Consider the following 25,909-nt stretch of genomic DNA (forward strand, 5'->3'; position numbering starts at 1 on the left):
AGGATTTGGATGACATTAGATTGGTTGCATATATGGTTGAATTGTCCTTATATTTGTGCTTTTAGTTCTTTTGCAATTTTGGTTGATTGTGTCAAGGTTGCATGTTCAGTCCACTTGATTTGTAGTGATTGACACTTGTGCTTTTTTTTGACATTGTAAACTTGTTTGGGTGGTTTGGTGTATTTGTGATTTTTTCACTTGTTTGGACCATAAGAAATATGAGTTGTGTGACCTCTCAAGTCTTGTTTCCTTTGTCTATGATTTGATTGTTCCTGCATAGGTCATTGTTGGTATTTCTTGTTGTCTATGTGCATTGAACCATGAATTGAAACTTTTTTTGAATCTAAGATTTTTTTTGTCCAACAATGATAAGCCATAGTTCATTTTTTTCTTTGCAAAGCCTTAGTTTCAATATTTGAGTGCTTGTTGGTGCTCTTTCTTTGACATTGTTTAAGAGTGTTTATTGGTGTCATAAGTTGTTAGTGGACAAGTTAGTATTTTGAACTTGGAGAGTACAAAAATATTATTGAGGTGAATGTGGTTTGGTTTTTTGTGGAAAAGGAAAGACATTCCTTCTCTTCCTTAGCTACTTTTCAAAAAATTGGAAACAAATTGCATTTGTCATATAGTTGCATTTTGGATTGGTATTGAGTCTCTTTTCACACCATCTCAGTTGCACCCTTAAGTAATAAACAACCTAGAATAAAGAATTAATAAAATTAATTACGCATTTTTAGTTATAGCAAACAAACATTGGCCTAGGGTTGTAGAGCCTTGAGTAGGATTGGAGATGACACTCTTCAAGGCTAAGCAACTGAAACTAGATATACTAATGAGTTTAAATCCATTTTCATGTCAGATGCTTGTCAGGAAAATCCTCTCACATAGGATTTAAGTACACAATCACATCGAGAACTTGAAGAGTGACATCCCCACTCTTGGGCTATCGTTTTCACTAAATTATATGTGTTACAATGGATCTCTTTGAGGTGTATGGATTATCCGAGATAATATCTTGGGAGGTTTCAGGATTATTTACTGTCCTTATGCATATGGTTTTCAATCATACATGCCTTGTTGGTTGTTTGATTGTGAAGTGGTAAACATAATGCGCTATCATCTAGGATCTTACCTAGGTGACTATGGTGGAAGTACCCATGGTACCTGAGGTAGATGTAAAATCACCATATCGATGCTCAGTCACATCAAGGTCATTTTCACTGGTTAAGGTTGATATAAGAGGTTGGGATAACGATTTCTCTAGTCCTTTGTTAATTCATGGTACTTGGGGGATTGTTGGCCTTAAGTGTCTTGGATTTCAAGGTAGATTTTTTGGTTTTCCTGTTGAATCTCTTAGGTAATTTATATGTTCATGTTGTTTAGTTTGAGTCTAGTTGGCCATAAGGGTGTCTAAAATATTGATTAAATAATAAACATATATTCATTGTGGTTTACCAAACTATCTATCATTCAACAATACTACTAAATTTTCTCCTAAAGAGGAGGTCCACCACCTCAAAGATATAGGAAAGCTCCATTATCAGAGGGCTTAGATCAAACTCGAGTTGGGGGATAATATTCGTTCTGGGTGTTAGACTCAGTCTTGTCAGTCAAACAAGTCAGGCATTGATAGCAAAATGATCAAACCACAGGCATACGTCCAGTCATCTCTTCAATGCCAAATCAGTCTGAATTTCTTGCCCGAGAAAATCGCCAGTTTTGGAGAGCAGGCGATTATGATGTTCAATCTACGCAAAAAAGAACTATAACAGGTGGAATGGATCATGTTCGTGTACACCCTAAATTTCTTCATTCTAATGCAACCTCCCACAAATGGGAATTTGGAGCGATTGCAGAGCTTCTTGATAATGCAGTTGATGAGATCCAAAATGGTGCAACTTATGTTAAAGCAGACAAAATTTTTAAACCCACGAGATTACAACCATGCTTTACTTTTTCAGGATGATGGAGGGGGTATGGATCCTGAATGCATCCGGCGGTGCATGAGCTTGGGATACTCCATGAAGAACACAAATACTACCATTGGACAATATGGTAATGGTTTCAAAACAAGCACGATGAGGCTAGGAGCAGATGCTATTGTTTTCACCCGAAGTTCTTCTGGCAGCTCGTCAACACAGAGTATTGGGCTCCTTTCCTATACGTTCTTGAGGAAAACTGGGCAGGATGACATCATTGTTCCAATGGTCGATTTTTAGCTTCCATCAGATCATGAAGGACCTAGAATGTTAGTTCGCAGCACAAAAGTACTTGGACAAAAAACTTGGCCACAATATTGCAGTGGTCTCCCTATGCATCACAAACTGAGCTTATGAAGCAGTTCGATGACACTGGTCCTCATGGAACAAAAATTATTGTTTACAACCTTTCGCTTAATGATGATGGCATCCTGGAGCTTGATTTTGACACAGATAAGGAGGATATAAGATTGCGAGGTGGACTGAAGTCAGAACAAAACATGCTACTGAATTGATTCAGTCACATAGTTCTTACCGTCATTTATATTCATTACGTGCCTATGCATCTATTCTTTATCTGAGGAAGATGCCAAATTTTCAATCATTCTAAGGGGAAAGCCGTTGAATATCATAGTTTAGCTGATGATCTAAAATTTTCCAATAACAATCTACAAGCCACAACTTGGTGTTGGGATGAAAGAGGTATCGGTTGCAAAAACAATAGGATTTACAAAGGAAGCTCCTCTCATTAATGTTCACAGGTTCAATATTTATCATAAAAATCGGCTTATTATGCCATTTTGGAAGTTTGGCAAGACAATAGTAGTAGAGGAAGAGGTGTAGTAGTTTTCTTGAAGCAAACTTCATAGAAACTACACATGATAAAACAGGATTTTGAAAAAACTGCAGTCCTCATACGGTTGAGTCAAGACTCAAGCAGATGAATCTTGATTTCTGGAGAGAGAATGGTGATAAAATTGGATATCAAGGAAAGAATAAGTCAAAAAAGAAGATCCACAGAGTGATTTACCTTCAATTTAGAATCCTCGTCCATTGTCAAGTGTTGTTCCAGGATTTCCAAGTCAAGGCATGCCCCCTTGACAAATCCTGTTCGCAATGTTCACGCTGTCACTAGTGGGAAGGAACTACAATTAGTTCCGTGTACATCAAACAAATTAGTTAATAACATCTGTGAGGAGAATATGCTCGCAATTGTCTGCAAGTCTCATGGAGAGAGGAAAAACTGGTGATTTTATTTTTTTTGAGACTAAGACTGTGTTATAAGTCTGTGCAGCGCATTGGCTTAGAGCGCGACGCACATAGGCCGCGCGGCGCATTGGGCGCTCCTCCATAGTGCATTTTTTGCACTGACGCCGCGCACTAGGCGCGCGCGTGACGTACATAGCCTCCCAACGCTGATTGTGCCACAAACATTACAACGAATCCAATTCTCTTGTGCAACTCCAGATGGTCAAAGCTTGTTACTTCGTCATTGGGAAATATAGAACGCAGTCACAATTAGAACGCAGTCAAATAACAATGATGGCCCTGAAAATACACGCACAACATCATTGTATATTCTCACACCTTCAAACAAGAGATAAAGTTATTTTACACTATGCCTTTGGAGCAGAGAATTTCGGTTCCCTTATTGAAGCAAGCATGCCAGCGGTGATTGTGCACAACATTTTTGAATAATGAAACAACTCATTCGTCAGTTAAAGGTTCGACTCTGGCTGCTTTAACGATATTGAAAAAGATATGTGACCATCTTGGACTATTGACAAAGAGAGCAGCTGATGACATAGCAAAGGAATGGAATCTATGATCAAGGGAGTAGGTGTTACCGAGGAAGAAGAGATGCACGCGGAAGTCGCTGCGGCAGGAGAGATATCTGTGCTGTCTTAAGGGGAATCAATGCAGAAGTTGGGCCTACTAATGAAGTTCTTATTGATTCTAAGGAAACTTTCAGTCAGAACCAACACACTAAAGCCAGCCTTTCACAGCAGAATAAGTCCTCTCAGGACCAAATAAAAGAGCCCTCTGTTTCTATTGCAAACTTGTTATTGCCAAGAGTTTACAAACCCAATTCACAGATATACACTATTTTAATGAAAGGGTATATGAAAAAAGGAAGATTGGATGATGTATTGCAGATGCTGAGGGCAATGCAGATTGAGGATGACTCCAAGAGCCACCCAGATGAAGTGACCTATACAACTACAATTTCAGCTTTTGTTCGAATGGGTTTGATGGATGAAACGCGCAAAGTCCTTCAGAAATGGCCACCAAAAAAGTTCCTGCAAATCTCATCACTTATAATGTTCTGTTGAATGGCTACTGCCGATTAGGTCAGATGCATAAAGACGAAGCTTTGGTGCAGGACATAAAGAGGCAGGGATTGCTCCTGATGTTGTCTTGTATAATACGTTGATAAATGGTTGCATTGGCGTTGATGAAAATGTAGGAGATCTTACATATTTCAATGAGATGAGGAGGCTGCAATTCCTCCATCAGTTATCAGTTATACCACATTGATGAAGGCCTTTGCAATAGTCAGACAAGGCATGCAGAAACAATGTTCGAGGAAATGTAGAAAGACCCTAGGGTGAGAGTAGATATAGTCGCTTGGAACATGTTGATAGAAAGTTACAGTAGAGTAGGTTTGATGGACGATGCAAAAAATATTTTCGTACAGATGAAAGAGCAGAAATTGCATCCCACTGTAGCCACATATGGAAGTCTAGTGAATGGTTATGCAAAAGCTCGAAATCCGGGTGAGGCATTAATCCTGTGGAGAGAGATTCAAGAAAGGACAATGGCGAAAAATGGAGAGAAGAAACATGGAAATGCATCCTGCAAAATTGTTTTCTTGATGGCACTGCTGATAAGCTCATCGCGGAACCATCGAGTGCTAGTCTTTTCTCAGACTCGAAAAATGCTTAATATTATTTAGGAGGAAGTAAGAAGCAAGGGGTATGATTTTCTACGGATTGATGGCACAAACAAAGGCATTTTTTTTTGCTTGCAGTAATCTTTTGGAAATGTGATTACCAACAATATGGTTCACTTCCAAATTTTCTAACCAAAAATGAAATCCAAGATTCCTCGCGCTATTTAAAGACACTTTTCTACAGTAGTTTGATTTTAAAGAGACGAGTCGAACAATTTCTGATGTTGCCTCAGAGAGAATGCGCTGCTACAAGCATAATTCAGTTGCAACAAATTCTTAAGTACCCCTTAGTTTGGGTGTAAGTTCGATAAAATAAATGCATTACCAAACTTGACTTTTTCTTTGGGTCAAATACTGTTTTCAGTCATAAAGAATGAGAGAAGAAATATCATCTGAACTTAATTGAGACTCTTTGAAGTTGGTTCCATTTCGGTCTTAGAAGAAATCTTGAGTGGAGTATCAGTGAGAGGGATAGATCAAATTCTAGAAAAACACATTTTCAGTCCATAATATAAGGGAAGGCGAAAAGTCGGAAACCAAAAAGCCAAAATTTAAATCAAAGACATCTACCAGGGTAGAGAAATAGGAACAGACAGCCTATTGTTGGACTTCAGTTATGATTAAAAATATCTACGCTACAGGTGTTGCCTCTTTCGTGGCTATCAAATAGTTTTCAAGTGTAACGCTCCTTTCTTCAGAATAGATAGTTGGCTTTTTATTTCTGTTAACAATGATTAAATAACCCCCACTTTGGGTCGTTCCATTTTCCCACAATAAAGCTTATTTATTGCATAAAAAATCATTTGTAAAGGTTCTGAGTTCTGGAAAACAGTGGGAGCTGTGAAGGAAAACTTCACTGTACAATTTTGACAGGGACTTAATGAAAAGATACAACTCTGACCCCCTGAGATTCTTTGTGTGAATTTAACATTTGCCTCTTCCTTTGTTTCATATGTAGCTTGGTTATGTTCCATTTCATTTCATAATCATTTCTAAATGAATACTTTTAAGTGAGAAAGGCAGAATCCAATTTATTGCTCTGTCTTGGGAAAGTGTTCATATTTAATGTTTTCTTTCTTTGACAAGGATTCATCTTCTATGCCCTTGTCAACCTCTCAACAGTTCACCCACTCCACAGTATTTCGAATTTGATGTTAAATCTCTTTCCTATCTTGCCTCAGGAGATAATCCGTCTTTTGATTTAACTTCTCTGTTCATGCTTTCCCTTAATCCCTCGCTACCCAGAAAACCCAGTCATTTATCAAAATACCCTTGTCCTACCTATTACTTGCCTAAAATCAGTGCCCAATTTTAGTCATCTTGCACCCTATTGCTCATTTTATCGAGATTGACTGGAGAGAGCCCTCTCCTGTCCTCGTAGGGCTAGCTACGAGACTGAGCTTGGTCTGATGTTGCCTCGAGTTTTGCCTCTTTCAGCACTGAGGCAGATTCGAGCGCTAACATAGTGGCGTCCATACTGGGGATAAAATGGTTTACTTGTAGATTTTTTTGCCCCAGTACATATCTCAAGTTCAGAGCTGATGTTGATGGTGAACAATGATCAGACATAAGAACGACTGAAATAATTCACTTGGAGACTCCATTCACTAAAGAATTCAACAATCAATCCTTCATGGTGACTCCATTGTAGAGGGATCAGTAGCTTTGACATTTTCAAGATGTAATGGATTGCAAGAAGATACGCTCCCATGAGCCGAGATCACATCCCAGGTTTTCCAAATAAAATGCCCAAGGTAGATTGGTCAAAGAATTTGCCTGTGTTCAGAAATGTGGAAGGTAATGATGCTGCTCTTCATCTGGTGAAATTTCACATTCATGTGCATAGGTTAAAGATCAATTTTCCTGAAGACTGTTTGATGAAAATGTTTATGGCTACCCTGGAAGACGAAGCCCGATCTTGGTATGAAAGTTTGCCACCTGCTTCTATTTATTGTTTAAAGGATTTTCATGCAGTATTCCTTGAAAGGTACAAAGAATCATATCCATCCTTGACTTTAGTTCAGAACTGTTGTAGCCATGTTCATAGTTTTATTGAAAGCCTTGAGAAATATTATGAAGATGATAATTTTATGGACGAAGAAATCATGGAAGCATTGTACGAAAATCCGTTTCAGCAGTCTACAGAATTCTTAGAGGAAACTTTGCAGCAGGATCAAAATCAACAGGTTAAAGATTTCCATATGACTGAAAATGATGAAAAAAGAAGTACTATTTCAGATCTGGTTGAAACAAATGAGGATACGCAGGAAAATGATGTTCCAATCTCTTAAAATGATGATGATAAACCAGATCGAGAGACGGATTGTGATGAGGAAAAACATGTTGTTCCGGATCTCATAGAAGAGAATTGCATTGTTGAGGCTGCCTCAAACAAAGAAGGCAGAGTTACAGGCTTAACTGCCCTCATCTCATTAGAATACAACCTTCCTACCAAGGTAATCCAGCCAATTCATGAACAGCGAGAGGATATCTTTGTTCAAGTAGGTGAAAAAGTTTCTCTGGATGAATTTATGATAGATGATAGAGACGTCATGCCTGAGTTTCAAGAATCATCTGAAGTTGCTTTTCTTATGATTAATGAATGTAATAAGGAACATGAAAACCTGGCTATCATATCATATGAAGATGACCTACAGTACATTCACACCGCAGAAGATCAAAACATTCAGGATTTCCATTCAGATTCTTCTTCATATGCTTCACGTGTTGAAATGCTTTTCCAAGAAGAGATCTGCTCATCTATTTGTTCAGAATTTTTTGGGGACCAGGTGTTGAGATTGCAAGAAGATGATGTAGCTTAGTGAAAAGAGTCGCCTTCACTAAGTGGGCCCGCAGGCTATTTTTGGCGCAAGTCTATTTTTAGACTATGTCTATTTTTAGACATATGGATCATGTCTATGTTTATGGATGATTGATCAAGTTGGGAAAATAGATGGACTTCTATTTTTGATGAAAGTGTGAGTGATCACAGTGTGAGTGATCAAGTCTATTTTTAGACTGGCTGTCAAAAATAAAAAGTCAAATATTATTATCTCACAATAATATTTGGACTATAAACTTAATCTTATTCTCTTGGAGCACTTCAGTTTGAGCTACGGAAGTGGCACATGCAGCTGTCAGAAGGAAATTCGTTTTTCTTATGAGTCAGTTGAGTTGTTGCATGCATGACTTCAGTTAGAACTCAAGTGAGTTGAGTTTAGTGGACTGGAGGTACAGTTGATGGAGTTGTGTTCAGTTTAACTTAGTTAAACTGGTTGTAGTTAGTCTAACTGCAGATAGACTAATGATGAGTTGTTAAACTAATTATTAACTCATAATACAACTAAAGAATACATCAGTTAACTCAGTTGCATGTCAGTGCATGTTCAGTTCAACAGGGACAGGTGGTAGAGAATCAGATTGCTATCAGTTGTGACTATAGTTGTGCACCAGATCTTGCACAATCAAAGGATTGAGTATGCCAATGAGTTTGCTCACGTATTTGGCCCGTATTTTAGCCTTTGCTCACGTCCACAAAGGGTGAGTGACTATTTTGCAGGTGAAAATCGAGTTTGGGAAGCAATTATCATCAGTTCTTGAGCAGGTATTGAGCAGTGGAGGCAGGCAAGCAGTGGAAGAGATTTGGAGATCAGATCTGAGCTGTATTGTGTGTAACAGAGGTGGAGATACTTGTGAGAAGTATTATGCTGTGTAATGTTACATGACTCAATAATTAATATACAGATAGTGTGGGGTTTTTAGCGAGATGCTTTCCCCGTGATACATACTGTGTTAATGTGTGAATGCTCTTGATATTTTATTGTTATTGATGCTGCTATATTCTTGATCAACGTAGAGGAGCTTATGTATTGTGTATGTTTTCCGCATTAGTACATGATCAGGATAATCTCCATTGAATATGTGTTAAATTACTCAAAATTTCTACATGGTATCAGAGCTAGATAATTGTAGAAAAAGTTTCTACATGGTATCGGAGCAGCTTGATTTGTAGAAGAGATTTTTACAGGAGATCAAGCGAGGATTGATCATCAGATCTACTATTCAGGAAGTGTTTACATTCTATTTCTTCAGGCAGAGTCTGTAATCGGGCCAGGTAGCCTCTGGATTCATCCTTCCTTTGGAAGGTGAAATATCCGGTAAAAGCCCATACAGTCCATCTCTGTACGAGAAATATTTTGTTCTCACGAATTCTAGATCGGAAGCAGTTGAGTTTGGAGCTGGTGGAAAATCGAATTTGCAGCAGTGTTGTTGAAATGTCTTTCAACGGATTGCAAATGTTATTCCAAAGCAAGAGCGACCTGGCGCTCAAGGATAAACTCAGTAACAATAAAGGTGAGAATGGATCTTCATCAAAGGTATCTGATGAAGAGAATTGCGCTTTGGCTGCCAAAGCAAAGAAGGGGAAGAACAAGAAAGCTTCTCATTCCGGTGCGAAAGGCAAGAAGCAGGATATGTCCAAGGTGAAGTGTTTTCACTGTCACCAGCACGGACACTATGCCACAAATTGTCCGCAGAAGAAGAAGAACAAGCAAGCTGCTGGATCTGCAGGGGAGAGGCCTTAGCTTCTCAGTTTGAGCTTGATTTTTCATTGATCGCATGCTTGGTTTCAAGTGTGATGGGATCAGTGTGGTTCTTGGACAGTGGTGCGTCTTTTCACATGACGGGAGATAGAGATTTGTTCTCTGATCTGGAGGACAAAGATCTTGGAGTGCACATCGAGATGGGCGATGATGGTAGATACAGTGCGACCGGTATCGGTACCATTTCCTTTGAGAGGGAGTCTGGTAAACCCTTTGTATTGAAGGAAGTCATGCATGTTCCAGGATTGAAGAAGAATCTCATCTCAGTGGCGATGTTAGAAGACAAGGGGTATGATGTTGTTTTCAGCAAGGGAAAGGCCTTCCTGCGCAGCAAGACAACTGGTGAGACCCGGAAGATAGGGGTTCGAGTGAGGAACCTTTATCAGTTGCATGTAGATGGATGCGCAGCAATGGCAGGCAAGGCAGAAGGATTGGTGAGCCGGGATGATGGCAAGTTGTGGCACAGGAGATTGGGTCACCTTCACCATGGAGCCTTGAAGATACTGCAGCAGATCACTACAGGGATTCCTAAAGGCACACTTGCGCAGTCAGATCAATGCAAGGGGTGTACTTTGGGGAAGTTTGTGAAAGCCACCTTTCACGAGAAGGATAGTCGCGCCACGACGATCCTTGAGAGAATTCACACAGACATGTGTGGACCTTTCTCAGTTGCTTCGACAGCAAAACACAGGTATTATGTGATTTTTGTTGATGATTTCTCTCGTAAGTGCTGGATCTTCTTCATGCAGAAGAAGAGCGAGACATATTCAAAGTTCTGTGAATTCAAAGCACTGGTCGAGAAGGAGTCGGGGAAGAAGGTGAAGGCTCTTAGGAGCGATAATGGTGGTGAATACATCTCGGACGAGTTCAAGGATTTCTGCAAGACAGAAGGGATTCGTAGAGAGCTCATAGCTCCCCATAACCCACAGCAGAACGGGGTAGCTGAGCGGAAGAACAGAACGATTGTGGGTGCTGCACGGGCAATGTTGCATGATCAGGGCCTACCCCTTCACTTGTGGGTGGAAGCATGCAATACAGCAGTTTATGTGCAGAACCGTTGTCCTCATAGGATACTTGGCATGAGTACACCCGAGGAGGCTTATTCTGGTAAGAAGCCTGATATTTCTCATTTGAGGATTTTTGGTGCTAACGTTTACATGCATGTGACGAAGGATGCCATAAAGAAGTTGGAACTGACTGCAGAGGTTGGGATATTTGTGGGGTACACTGATACGCCCCACAACTATCGTGTGTATTTGCCAGACAGTGGTAAAACTGTTGTGCGACGGGATATAAAATTTTAGGAGGAGAAAGCCATGAAGTGTTCGCTTGAGAGGGAGCTACACTTGCATGCAGATGAGGAGCTATTAGTTCCTAAGGATGAGCTTCAGGACGTGGATCAGCCACAGGACGAGGTTCATGGAGTGGAAGAGACCACTCATGCAGTGCCAACCATCAGAGGGTGAAAGTGCTTGACAGAAGCTGAGCGACTGGCTCAAGATGCAGAGAAAGTTGTAGGACCACCTACAGCCCAACGCAGGCAGAGACAGTCACCTGATCGGTACACTGGATACATGGCTCTTATGAGCAAGTGTGTTGTGACTGAGCCATCCTCTTTCGAGGAAGCTGTGGAGGATCCCGCATGGGTAGACGCCATGGTGGAAGAGTATGATTCTATTGTTAGAAACAGTGCATGGGAGATTGTTCCTAGACCGGAAGGGAAATCAGTGGTAGGTTCGAGATGGATCTACAAAGTTAAGCAGGCAGCTGACGGAGTGTGGAGAAGTACAAGGCAAGATTTGTTGCCCGAGGCTTTTCACAGATTGAGGGGATCGATTATGAGGAGACCTTTGCACCTGTCGTAAGGTATTCTTCCATACGGACGATTCTTGCTCTCTCAGCGCAGATGGGATGGCACATTCATCAGATGGATGTGAAGACTGCGTTCCTCAACGGAGTCATTGAGGAGGAGGTGTACATTGAGCAACCCGAAGGCTTTGAAGTCTTCAGCAGCGAGTCGCATGTGTGCAGGCTCAAGAGAGCGCTGTATGGGTTGAAGCAAGCACCACGTGCTTGGTACACACGGATAGACAGCTATTTCACAGGACTTGGATTCTCCAAGAGCGAGGTGGATCCGAACCTATACCAGATTGTGGTGGAGGGTAAGTTGCTTATCATTGTACTGTATGTTGATGATTTGATTCTAACGGGTGATGAGCTGTTGATACTGTCATGCAAGAAGGATCTTGCTACAGAGTTTGAGATGAAGGATTTGGGCCTCCTTCACTATTTCATAGGATTGGAAATATGGCAGCGCAGTGGTGGACTGTTTGTTTCTCAGGGCAAGTATGCTCGGGAGATACTGGAGAAGTTCAACATGCATGGCTGCAAGCCTGTTGATACTCCTCTTCCTGGAGGTTGGAGGAAGGAGGATGCCACTTCGGGAGAAGAAGTGGATGCCACTGTTTATCGACAGTTGGTGGGGTCGCTGATGTATTTGGTCAATACACGACCTGATATATGCTATGCAGTTAACCAGCTTTCACAAGCTATGGTTAAGCCTACCAAGCTCTTCTGGAAGGCGGGCAAGCATGTTTTGCGCTACTTGAGAGGCACATCGAGATATGGTTTGTGGTACAGACAGGAGGATGAGGTGAAGCTATGTGGCTTCACGGATGCAGATTGGGCAGGGAGCCCAACAGATAGAAAGAGCACATCAGGAGGGGTCTTCAGTATCGGATCGACAGCAGTTTCTTGGTACAGCAGGAAGCAGAGATCTGTGGCACTCAGTTCAGCGGAGGCCGAGTATATGGCAGCAAGTTTGGCTGCATGCGAGGCTATATGGATGAGGAAGATCCTGGTTGGTTTGTTCGGTTCTCATTTGGATCCTACTGTGATTTACTGTGATAACCAGAGTTGCATTAGACTCTCGGCTAATCCTGTATTTCATGATAGATCTAAACATATTGACATCAGGTACCATCATATCAGAGATTGTGTGCAGCGGAGGATCATGTTACTTTCGTACATTCCAACGGAGGATCAGGATGCTGATATTCTGACAAAGGCTCTCACCAGGAGCAAATTCGAGTACCACCGAGGCAGGATAGGGGTTGCTGATAATCCATATCTTGTCGAGAGGGAGTGTTGAGATTGCAACAAGATGATGTAGCTTAGTGAAAAGAGTCGCCTTCACTAAGTGGGCCCGCGCTATTTTTGGCGCAAGTCTATTTTTAGACATATGGATCATGTCTATGTTTATGGATGATTGATCAAGTTGGGAAAATAGATGGACTTCTATTTTTAATGAAAGTGTGAGTGATCACAGTGTGAGTGATCAAGTCTATTTTTAGACTGGCTGTCAAAAATAGAAAAGTCAAATACTATTATCTCACAATAATATTTGGACTATAAACTTAATCTTATTCTCTTGGAGCACTTCAGTTTGAGCTACGGAAGTGGCACATGCAGCTGTCAGAAGGAAATTCGTTTTTCTTATGAGTCAGTTGAGTTGTTGCATGCATGACTTCAGTTAGAACTCAAGTGAGTTGAGTTTAGTGGACTGGAGGTACAGTTGATGGAGTTGTGTTCAGTTTAACTTAGTTAAACTGGTTGTAGTTAGTCTAACTGGAGATAGACTAATGATGAGTTGTTAAAATAATTATTAACTCATAATACAACTAAAGAATACATCAGTTAACTCAGTTGCATGTCAGTGCATGTTCAGTTCAACAGGGACAGGTGGTAGAGAATCAGATTGCTATTAGTTGTGACTATAGTTGTGCACCAGATCTTGCACAATCAAAGGATTGAGTATGCCAATGAGTTTGCTCACGTATTTGGCCCGCATTTTAGCCTTTGCTCACGTCCACAAAGGGTGAGTGACTATTTTGCAGGTGAAAATCGAGTTTGGGAAGCAATTCTCATCAGTTCTTGAGCAGGTATTGAGCAGTGGAGGCAGGCAAGCAGTGGAAGAGATTTGGAGATCAGATCTGAGCTGTATTGTGTGTAACAGAGGTGGAGATACTTGTGAGAAGTATTATGCTGTGTAATGTTACATGACTCAATAATTAATATACAGATAGTGTGGGGTTTTTAGCGAGATGCTTTCCTTGTGATACATACTGTGTTAATGTGTGAATGCTCTTGATGTTTTATTGTTATTGATGTTGCTATATTCTTGATCAACGTAGAGGAGCTTATGTATTGTGTATGTTTTCCGCATTAGTACATGATCAGGATAATCTCCATTGAATATGTGTTAAATTATTCAAAATTTCTACATGGTATCAGAGCTAGATAATTGTAGAAAAAGTTTCTACATGGTATCGGAGCAGCTTGATTTGTAGAAGAGATTTTTACAGGATATCAAGCGAGGATTGATCATCAGATCTACTATTCAGGAAGTGTTTACATTCTATTTCTTCAGGCAGAGTCTGTAATCGGGCCAGGTAGCCTCTGGATTCATCCTTCCTTTGGAAGGTGAAATATCCGGTAAAAGCCCATACAGTCCATCTCTGTACGAGAAATATTTTGTTCTCACGAATTCTAGATCGGAAGCAGTTGAGTTTGGAGCTGGTGGAAAATCGAATTTGCAGCAGTGTTGTTGAAATGTCTTTCAACGGATTGCAAATGTTATTCCAAAGCAAGAGCGACCTGGCGCTCAAGGATAAACTCAGTAACAATAAAGGTGAGAATGGATCTTCATCAAAGGTATCTGATGAAGAGAATTGCGCTTTGGCTGCCAAAGCAAAGAAGGGGAAGAATAAGAAAGCTTCTCATTCCGGTGCGAAAGGCAAGAAGCAGGATATGTCCAAGGTGAAGTGTTTTCACTGTCACCAGCACAGACACTATGCCACAAATTGTTCGCAGAAGAAGAAGAACAAGCAAGCTGCTGGATCTGCAGGGGGAGAGGCCTTAGCTTCTCAGTTTGAGCTTGATTTTTCATTGATTGCATGCTTGGTTTCAAGTGTGATGGGATCAGTGTGGTTCTTGGACAGTGGTGCGTCTTTTCACATGACGGGAGATAGAGATTTGTTCTCTGATCTGGAGGACAAAGATCTTGGAGTGCATATCGAGATGGGCGATGATGGTAGATACAGTGCGACCGGTATCGGTACCATTTCCTTTGAGAGGGAGTCTGGTAAACCCTTTGTATTGAAGGAAGTCATGCATGTTCCAGGATTGAAGAAGAATCTCATCTCAGTGGCGATGTTAGAAGACAAGGGGTATGATGTTGTTTTCAGCGAGGGAAAGGCCTTCCTGCGCAACAAGACAACTGGTGAGACCCGGAAGATAGGGGTTCGAGTGAGGAACCTTTATCAGTTGCATGTAGATGGATGCGCAGCAATGGCAGGCAAGGCAGAAGGATTGGTGAGCCGGGATGATGGCAAGTTGTGGCACAGGAGATTGGGTCACCTTCACCATGGAGCCTTGAAGATACTGCAGCAGATCACTACAGGGCTTCCTAAAGGCACACTTGCGCAGTCAGATCAATGCAAGGGGTGTACTTTGGGGAAGTTTGTGAAAGCCACCTTTCACGAGAAGGATAGCCGCGCCACGACGATCCTTGAGAGAATTCACACAGACGTGTGTGGACCTTTCTCAGTTGCTTCGACAGCAAAACACAGGTATTATGTGATTTTTGTTGATGATTTCTCTCGTAAGTGCTGGATCTTCTTCATGCAGAAGAAGAGCGAGACATATTCAAAGTTCTGTGAATTCAAAGCACTGGTCGAGAAGGAGTCGGGGAAGAAGGTGAAGGCTCTTAGGAGCGATAATGGTGGTGAATACATCTCGGACGAGTTCAAGGATTTCTGCAAGACAGAAGGGATTCGTAGAGAGCTCATAGCTCCCCATAACCCACAGCAGAACGGGGTAGCTGAGCGGAAGAACAGAACGATTGTGGGTGCTGCACGGGCAATGTTGCATGATCAGGGCCTACCCCTTCACTTGTGGGCGGAAGCATGCAATACAACAGTTTATGTGCAGAACCGTTGTCCTCATAGGATACTTGGCATGAGTACACTCGAGGAGGCTTATTCTGGTAAGAAGCCTGATATTTCTCATTTGAGGATTTTTGGTGCTAACGTTTACATGCATGTGACGAAGGATGCCATAAAGAAGTTGGAACCGACTGCAGAGGTTGGGATATTTGTGGGGTACACTGATACGCCCCACAACTATCGTGTGTATTTTCCAGACAGTGGTAAAACTGTTGTGCGACGGGATATAAAATTTCAGGAGGAGAAAGCCATGAAGTGTTCGCTTGAGAGGGAGCTACACTTGCATGCAGATGAGGAGCTATTAGTTCCTAAGGATGAGCTTCAGGACGTGGATCAGCCACAGGACGAGGTTCATGGAGTGGAAGAGACCACTCATGCAGCGCCAACCATCAGAGGGCGAAAGTGCTTGACAGAAGCTGAGCGACTGGCTCAAGATGCAGAGAAAGTTGTAGGACCACCTACAGCCCAACGCAGGCAGAGACAGTCACCTGATCGGTACACTGGATACATGGCTCTTATGAGCAAGTGTGTTGTGACTGAGCCATCCTCTTTCGAGGAAGCTGTGGAGGATCCCGCATGGGTAGACGCCATGGTGGAAGAGTATGATTCTATTGTTAGAAACAGTGCATGGGAGATTGTTCCTAGACCGGAAGGGAAATCAGTGGTAGGTTCGAGATGGATCTACAAAGTTAAGCAGGCAGCTGACGGGAGTGTGGAGAAGTACAAGGCAAGATTTGTTGCCCGAGGCTTTTCACAGATTGAGGGGATCGATTATGAGGAGACCTTTGCACCTGTCGCAAGGTATTCTTCCATACGGACGATTCTTGCTCTCTCAGCGCAGATGGGATGGCACATTCATCAGATGGATGTGAAGACTGCGTTCCTCAATGGAGTCATTGAGGAGGAGGTGTACATTGAGCAACCCGAAGGCTTTGAAGTCTTCAGTAGCGAGTCGCATGTGTGCAGGCTCAAGAGAGCGCTGTATGGGTTGAAGCAAGCACCACGTGCTTGGTACACACGGATAGACAGCTATTTCACAGGACTTGGATTCTCCAAGAGCGAGGCGGATCCGAACCTATACCAGATTGTGGTGGAGGGTAAGTTGCTTATCATTGTACTGCATGTTGATGATTTGATTCTAACGGGTGATGAGCTGTTGATACTGTCATGCAAGAAGGATCTTGCTACAGAGTTTGAGATGAAGGATTTGGGCCTCCTTCACTATTTCCTAGGATTGGAAATATGGCAGCGCAGTGGTGGACTGTTTGTTTCTCAGGGCAAGTATGCTCGGGAGATACTGGAGAAGTTCAACATGCATGGCTGCAAGCCTGTTGATACTCCTCTTCCTGGAGGTTGGAGGAAGGAGGATGCCACTTCGGGAGAAGAAGTGGATGCCACTGTTTATCGACAGTTGGTGGGGTCGCTGATGTATTTGGTCAATACACGACCTGATATATGCTATGCAGTTAACCAGCTTTCACAAGCTATGGTTAAGCCTACCAAGCTCTTCTGGAAGGCGGGCAAGCATGTATTGCGCTACTTGAGAGGCACATCGGGATATGGTTTGTGGTACAGACAGGAGGATGAGGTGAAGCTATGTGGCTTCACGGATGCAGATTGGGCAGGGAGCCCAACAGACAGAAAGAGCACATCAGGAGGGGTCTTTAGTATCAGATCGACAACAGTTTCTTGGTACAGCAGGAAGCAGAGATCTGTGGCACTCAGTTCAGCGGAGGCCGAGTATATGGCAGCAAGTTTGGCTGCATGCAAGGCTATATGGATGAGGAAGATCCTGGTTGGTTTGTTCGGTTCTCATTTGGATCCTACTGTGATTTACTGTGATAACCAGAGTTGCATTAAACTCTCGGCTAATCCTGTATTTCATGATAGATCTAAACATATTGACATCAGGTACCATCATATCAGAGATTGTGTGCAGCGGAGGATCATGTTACTTTCGTACATTCCAACGGAGGATCAGGATGCTGATATTCTGACAAAGGCTCTCACCAGGAGCAAATTCGAGTACCACCGAGGCAGGATAGGGGTTGCTGATAATCCATATCTTGTCGAGAGGGAGTGTTGAGATTGCAACAAGATGATGTAGCTTAGTGAAAAGAGTCGCCTTCACTAAGTGGGCCCGCATGCTATTTTTGGCGCAAGTCTATTTTTAGACTGTCTATTTTTAGACATATGGATCATGTCTATGTTTATGGATGATTGATCAAGTTGGGAAAATAGATGGACTTCTATTTTTGATGAAAGTGTGAGTGATCACAGTGTGAGTGATCAAGTCTATTTTTAGACTGGCTGTCAAAAATAGAAAAGTCAAATATTATTATCTCACAATAATATTTGGACTATAAACTTAATCTTATTCTCTTGGAGCACTTCAGTTTGAGCTACGGAAGTGGCACATGCAGCTGTCAGAAGGAAATTCGTTTTTCTTATGAGTCAGTTGAGTTGTTGCATGCATGACTTCAGTTAGAACTCAAGTGAGTTGAGTTTTGTGGACTGGAGGTACAGTTGATGGAGTTGTGTTCAGTTTAACTTAGTTAAACTGGTTGTAGTTAGTCTAACTGCAGATAGACTAATGATGAGTTGTTAAACTAATTATTAACTCATAATACAACTAAAGAATACATCAGTTAACTCAGTTGCATGTCAGTGCATGTTCAGTTCAACAGGGACAGGTGGTAGAGAATCAGATTGCTATCAGTTGTGACTATAGTTGTGCACCAGATCTTGCACAATCAAAGGATTGAGTATGCCAATGAGTTTGCTCACGTATTTGGCCCGCATTTTAGCCTTTGCTCACGTCCACAAAGGGTGAGTGACTATTTTGCAGGTGAAAATCGAGTTTGGGAAGCAATTCTCATCAGTTCTTGAGCAGGTATTGAGCAGTGGAGGCAGGCAAGCAGTGGAAGAGATTTGGAGATCAGATCTGAGCTGTATTGTGTGTAACAGAGGTGGAGATACTTGTGAGAAGTATTATGCTGTGTAATGTTACATGACTCAATCATTAATATACAGATAGTGTGGGGTTTTTAGCGAGATGCTTTCCCCGTGATACATACTGTGTTAATGTGTGAATGCTCTTGATGTTTTATTGTTATTGATGCTGCTATATTCTTGATCGACGTAGAGGAGCTTATGTATTGTGTATGTTTTCTGCATTAGTACATGATCAGGATAATCTCCATTGAATATGTGTTAAATTATTCAAAATTTCTACACCAGGAGCAGATTTTCACTGAAGTACCTTTTGAAGAAAGATTAGAAGTAGGTGAAAAGGACACCTTGTTCTTTCAGCAAGAGGTAAATCTTCATGTTTTTCAGGATCCAATGGCCAATCTGTTGCAGTCAGCTGTGAAAGTGTTTATTGCAGTGTTCAGTGATGAAGGAGATCATGGTCAACTATGTTTTTGGATGCCTAGTGATCGGTTTGTACTGTTGACCAGAAGATATGATAGGAAAAATCAGTCAAGAAGCCATCTTCTTGAGTGGTTGTATTGGCATTTTGATATAGTTTGAGGGTATATGGTTTTGTAAGAAACACAGGTGGCCATGTATTGCCACCAAGCTTAAGTTTTCAGTTCAGGTCTTGGTATTTTGAGTTAGTTTGCTAGGGTTAAGTTTTTCAGTCATTCCAGTTCGCATTGAGTCAATTTGAGTCAAGTTTCAGTCAATAAATTGAGTCATGTTGGTTTGTCGGAATAATGGACTCCATAGCCCAATGGACGAAGGCACTGTCTGCTCACCCAAAGATCTGCAGTTCTTGGCACCTACACAGAGCGACAACTGCCATCCCAATTGGAGCCAATGTTAGACTCAGTCTTGCCAGTCGAACAAGTCAGGCATTGATAGAAAATGATCAAACCACAGGCATATGTCCAGTCATCTCTTCAATGCCAAATCAGTATGAATTTCTTGCCCGAGAAAATCACCAGTTTTGGAGAGCAGGCAATTATGATGTCCAATCTACACAAAAAAGAACTATAACAGGTGGAATGGACCATGTTCGAGTACACCCTAAATTTCTTCATTCTAATACAACCTCCCAAAAATGGGCATTTGGAGCGATTGCAAAGCTTCTTGATAATGCAGTTGATGAGATCCAAAATGGTGCAACTTATGTTAAAGTAGACCAAATTTATAACCCACGAGATTACAGCCATGCTTTACTTTTTCAGGATGATGGAGGGGGTATGGATCCTGAATGCATCCGGCGGTGCGTGAGCTTGGGGGACTCCATGAAGAACACAAATACTACCATTGGACAATATGGTAATGGTTTCAAAACAAGCATGATGAGGCTAGGAGCAGATGCTATTGTTTTCACCCGACGTTCTTCTGGCAGCTCGTCAACACAGAGTATTTGGCTCCTTTCCTATACGTTCTTGAGGAAAACTGGGCAGGATGACATCATTGTTCCAATGGTCGATTTTGAGCTTCCATCAGATCATGAAGGACCTAGAATGTTAGTTCGCAACACAGAGAGTACTTGGACAAAAAACATGGCCACAATATTGCAGTGGTCTCCCTATGCATCAAAAACTGAGCTTATGAAGCAGTTCGATGACATTGGTCCTCATGGAACAAAAATTATTGTTTACAACCTTGCGAGGTGGACTGAAGTCAGGAAAAAAACATTTCATTCACATATTTCTTACCGTCATTTATATTCATTACGTGCCTATGCATCTATTCTTTATCTGAGGAAGATGCCAAATTTTCAAATCATTCTAAGGGGAAAGCCGGTTGAATATCATAGTTTAGCTGATGATCTAAAATTTTCCAAAGTAATAATCTACAAGCCACAACTTGGTGTTGGGATGAAAGAGGTATCGGTTGCAAAAACAATAGGATTTACAAAGGAAGCTCCTCTCATTAATGTTCACGGGTTCAATATTTATCATAAAAATCGGCTTATTATGCCATTTTGGAAGGTTTGGCAAGACAATAGTAGTAGAGGAAGAGGTGTAGTAGGTGTTCTTGAAGCAAACTTCATAGAACCTGCACATGATAAACAGGATTTTGAAAAAACTGCAGTCCTCATACGGTTGGAGTCAAGACTCAAGCAGATGACTCTTGATTTCTGGAGAGAGAATGGTGATAAAATTGGATATCAAGGAAAGAATAAGTCAAAAGAGAAGATCCACAGAGTGATTTACCTTCAATTCAGAATCCTCGTCCATTGTCAAGTGTTGTTCCAGGATTGCCAAGTGTTGTTCCACTAGTATCACCTCAGCAAATTTTGAATAGTCAGGGCATGCCCCCCTTGACAAATCCTGTTCGCAATGTTCAGGTTGTCACTAGTGGGAAGGAACTACAATCAGTTCCGGGTACATCAAACAAATTAGTTAATAACATCTGTGAGGAGAATATGCTCGCAATTGTCTGCAAGTCTCATGGAGAGAGGGCAAAACTAGTGATTTTTTTTTTGAGACTAAGACTGTGTTATAAGTCTACGCGGCGCATTGGCTTAGAGCACGATGCACATATGCCGCGCGGCGCATTGGGCGCTCCTCCATAGTGCATTTTTTACACTGACACGACGCACTCACCAAGCGCGGCGCACTGGGCGCGCGCGCGACGCACATAGCCTCCCAACGCTGAATTGTGCCACAAACATTACAACGAATCCAATTCTCTTGCTGCAGTTACAGATGGTCAAAGCTTGTTACTTTGTCATTGGGAAATATGGAACGCAGTCACAATTAGAACGCAGTCAAATAACAATGATGGCCTCAAAAATACACGCATAGCATCATTGTATATTCTCACACCTTCAAACAAGAGATAAAGTTCTTTTACGCTATGCCTTTGGAGCAGAGAATTTCAATTCCCTTATTGAAGCAAGCATGCCAGCGGCGATTGTGCACAACATTTCTGAATAGTGAAACAGCTCATTCGTCAGTTGAAGGTTCGACTCTGGCTGCTTTAACGGTATTGAAAAAGATATGTGACCATCCTGGACTATTGACAAAGAGAGCAGCTGATGACATAGCAGAAGGAATGGAATCTATGATCAAGGGAGTAGGTGTTACCGAGGAAGAAGAGATGCACGCAAAAGTCGCTGCGGCAGGAGAGATATCTGTGCTGTCTTAAGGGGAATCAATGCAGAAGTTGGGCCTTCTGATGAAGTGCTTATTGATTCTGAGGAAACTTTCAGCCAGAACCAACACACTAAAGCCAGCCTTTCATAGTAGAATAAGTTCTCTCAGGACCAAATAAAAGAGCTGTCTGTTTCTAGTGCAAACTTGTTATTGCCAAGGAGTTACAAACCCAATTCACAGATATACACTATTTTAATCAAAGGGTATATGCAAAAAGGAAGATTGGATGATGTGTTGCAGATGCTGAGTGAAATGCAGATTGAGGATGACTCCCAGAGCCACCCAGATGAAGTGACCTATACAACTGCAATTTCAGCTTTTGTTCGAACGGGTTTGATGGATGAAACGCACAAAGTCCTTCAGGAAATGGCCGCCAACAAATTTCCTGCAAATCTCATCACTTATATCGTTCTGTTTAATTGCTACTGCCGATTAGGTCAGATGCATAAAGCCGAAGCTTTGGTGCAGGACATGAAGGAGGCATGGATTGCTCCCGATGTTGTCTTGTATAATATGCTGATAAATGGTTGCATTGGCATTGATGACAATGTAGGATCTCTTACATATTTCAATGAGATGAGGGAGGCTACAATTCCTCCATCAGTTATCAGTTATACCACATTGATGAAGGCCTTTGCAATAGTCAGACAAGGCATGCAGAAAAAGTGTTCGAGGAAATGCAGAAGGACCCTAGGGTGAGAGTAGATATAGTCGCTTGGAACATGTTGATAGAAAGTTACAGTAGAGCAGGTTTGATGGATGATGCCAAAAATATTTTCGTACAGATGAAAGAGCAGAAATTGCATCCCACTGTAGCCACATATGGAAGTCTAGTGAATGGTTATGCAAAAGCTCGAAAGCCGGGTGAGGCATTAATCCTGTGGAGAGAGATTCAAGAAAGGACATTGGCGAAAAATGGAGAGAAGAAACATGGAAATGCATCCTGCAAAATTGTTTTCTTGATGGCACTGCTGGATAAGTTCATTGCGGAGGACCATTGAGTGCTAGTCTTTTCTCAGACTCAAAAAATGATTAGTATTATTCATGAGGAAGTAAGAAGCAAGGGGTATGATTTTCTGTGGATTGATGGCACAAACAAAGGTATTTTTTTTTTGCTCGCAACAATCTTTTGGAAATGTGATTACCAACAATATGGTTCACTTCCAAATTTTCTAACCAAAAATGAAATCCAAGATTCCTCACGCTATTTAAAGGCACTTTTCTACAACATTTTGATATTAAAGAGACGAGTCGAACAATTTCTGATGTGTGCCTTAGTGGAAAGAATGCGCTGCTACAAGCATAATTCAGCTGCAACAAATTCTTAAGTACCCTGTAGTTTGGGTGTAAGTTCGATAAAATAAATTCATTACTAGACTTGACTTTTCCTTTGGGTCGAATACTAGTTTCAGTCATAAATAATGAGAGAAGAAATATCATCTGAACTTAATTGAGACTCTTTGAAGTTGGTTCCATTTCGGTCTTAGAAGAAATCTTGAGTGGAGTATCAGTGAGAGGGATGGATCAAATTCTAGAAAAACGCAGAAACCAAAAAGCCAAAATTTAAATCAAAGACATCTACCAGGGCTGAGAAATAGGAATAGACGGCCTATTGTTGGACTTCAGTTATGATTCAAAATATCTACGCTACAGGTGTTGCTTCTTCGTGGGCTATCAAATAGTTTTCAAGTGTAACGCTCCTTTCTTCAGAACAGATAGTTGGCTTTTCATTTCTGTTAACAATGATTAAATAACCCCCACTTTGGGTCGATCCATTTTCCCACAGTAAAGCTTATTTAATGCATAAAAAATCATTTGTAAAGGGTTCCGAGTTCTGGAAAACAGTGGGAGAGCTGTGAAGGAAAACTTCACTCTACAGTTTTGACAGGGACTTAATGAAAAGATACAGCTTTGACCCCCTGAGATTCTTATTGTGTGAATTTAACATTTGTCTCTTCCTTTGTTTCATATGTAGCTTGGTTATGTTTCCATTCCATTTCATAATCATTTCTAAATATATATTTTTAAGTGAGAAAGGCAGAATCCAATTTATTGCTCTGCCTTGGGAAAGTGTTCATATTTAATGTTTTCTTCTGTTTGACAAGGATTCATCTTCTATGCCCTTGTCAACCTCTCAACAGTTCACCCACTCCACAGTATTTCAAATTTGATGTTAAATCTGTTGCCTATCTTGCCTCAGGAGATAATCTTTGTCTTTGATTTAACTTCTCTATTCATGCTGTCCCTTAATCCCACGCTGCCCAGAAAACCCAGTCATTTATCAAAATACCCTTGTGCTATCTATTTACTAGCCTAAAATCAGTACCCATTTTTAGTCATCTCGCACCCTATTGCTCATTTTATCGAGATTGACTAGAGAGAGCCCTCTCCTGTCCTCGTAGGGCTAGCTACGAGGCTAAGCTTGGTCTGATGTTGCCTCGAGTTTTGCCTCTTTTAGCCTGAGGTAGATTCGAGCGCTAACATAGTGGCGACCATACTGGGGACGAAATGGCTTACTTGTAGATTGTTTTGCCCCAGTACATATCTCAAGTTCAAAGCTGATTGTTGATGGTGAACAACGATCAGACATAAGAAGACGGCTGAAATCATTCACCTGGCGACTCCATTCACTGAAGAATTCAACAATCAATCCTTCATGGTGACTCCACTTCAGAGGGATCAGTAGCTTTGACATTTTCAAGATGGAACGGATTGCAAGAAGATACGCTCCCATGAGCCGAGATCACATCCCAGGTTTTCCAAATAAAATGCCCAAGGTAGATTGGTCAAAGAATTTTCCTGTGTTCAGAAATGTGGAAGGTAATGATGCTGCTCTTCATCTGGTTAAATTTCACATTCATGTGCATAGGTTAAAGATCAATTTTCCTGAAGACTGTTTAATGAAAATGTTTATGGCTACCCTGGAAGACGAAGCCCGATCTTGGTATGAAAGTTTGCCACCTGCTTTTATTTATTGTTTAAAGGATTTTCATGCAGTTTTCCTTGAAAGGCACAAAGAATCATATCCTTCCTTGACTTTAGTTCAGAACTGTTGTAGCCATGTTCATAGTTTTATTGAAAGCCTTGATAATCATTATGAAGATGATAATTTTATGGACGAAGAAATCATGGAAGCATTGTACGAAAATCCATTTCAACAGTCTAGAGATTTCTTAGAGGAAACTTTGCCGCAGGATCAAAATCAACAGGTTAAAGATTTCCATATGACCGAAAATGATGAAAAAAGAAGTACTATTTCAGATCTGGTTGAAACAAATGAGGATACGCAGGAAAATGATGTTCCAATCTCCGAAAGTGATGATGATAAACCAGATCGAGAGACGGATTGTGATGAGGAAAAACATGTTGTTCCGGATCTCATAGAAGAGAATTGCATTGTTGAGGCTACCTCAAACAAAGAAGGCAGAGTTACAGGCCTAACTGCCCTCATCTCATCAGAATACAACCTTCCTACCAAGGTAATCCAGCCAATTCATGAATAGCAAGAGGATATCTTTGTTCAAGTAGGTGAAAAAGTTTCTCTGGATGAATTTATGATAGATGATAGAGACGTCATGCTTGAGTTTCAAGAATCATCTGAAGTTGCTTTTATTATGATTAATGAATGTAATAAGGAACATGAAAACCTAGCTATCATATCATATGAATATGACCTACAGTACATTCACACCGCAGAAGATCAAAACATTCAGGATTTCCATTCAGATTCTTCTTCATATGTTTCATGTGTTGAAATGATTTTCCAAGAAGAGATCTGCTTATCTATTTGTTCAGATTTTTTTGGGGACCAAGAGCAGATTTCACTGAAGTACATTTTGAAGAAAGATCAGAAGCAGGTGAAATGGACACCTTGTTCTTTTAGCAAGAGGTAAATATTCATGTTTTTCAGGATCCAATGGCCAATCTGTTGCAGTCATCTGTGAAAGTGTTTATTGCAGTGTTCAGTGATGAAGGAGATCATGGTCAACTATGTTTTTGGATGCCTAGTGATCGGTTTGTACTGTTGACCAGACGATCTGATAGGAAAAATCAGTCAAGAAGCCATCTTCTTGAGTGGTTGCATTGGCATTTTGATATAGTTTGAGGATATATGGTTTTGTAAGAAACATAGGTGGCCATGTATTGCCACCAAGCTTAAGTTTTCAGTTCAGGTCTTGGTATTTTGAGTTAGTTTGCTAGGGTTAAGTTTTTCAGTCATTCCAGTTTGCATTGAGTCAAGTTTCAGTCATTA

The 25,909-nt window shown here is 41.2% G+C and overlaps 2 pseudogenes; both read left to right on the plus strand.

Annotated features, from left to right (window-relative positions):
• The first annotated feature begins 1,675 nt into the window (after positions 1-1,675).
• Positions 1,676-2,877, plus strand: LOC149196763 (protein MICRORCHIDIA 1 pseudogene; annotated as a pseudogene).
• A 1,383-nt stretch (positions 2,878-4,260) lies between these two features.
• Positions 4,261-21,074, plus strand: LOC149196764 (protein MICRORCHIDIA 1 pseudogene; annotated as a pseudogene).
• Positions 21,075-25,909: the final 4,835 nt, after the last annotated feature.

Source organism: Pinus tabuliformis, chromosome 2_2 (assembly GCF_031772625.1).
Source record: "Pinus tabuliformis cultivar Carrire ecotype Pingquan chromosome 2_2, CPIR1, whole genome shotgun sequence".
Classification (NCBI taxonomy): Eukaryota; Viridiplantae; Streptophyta; class Pinopsida; order Pinales; family Pinaceae; genus Pinus; species Pinus tabuliformis.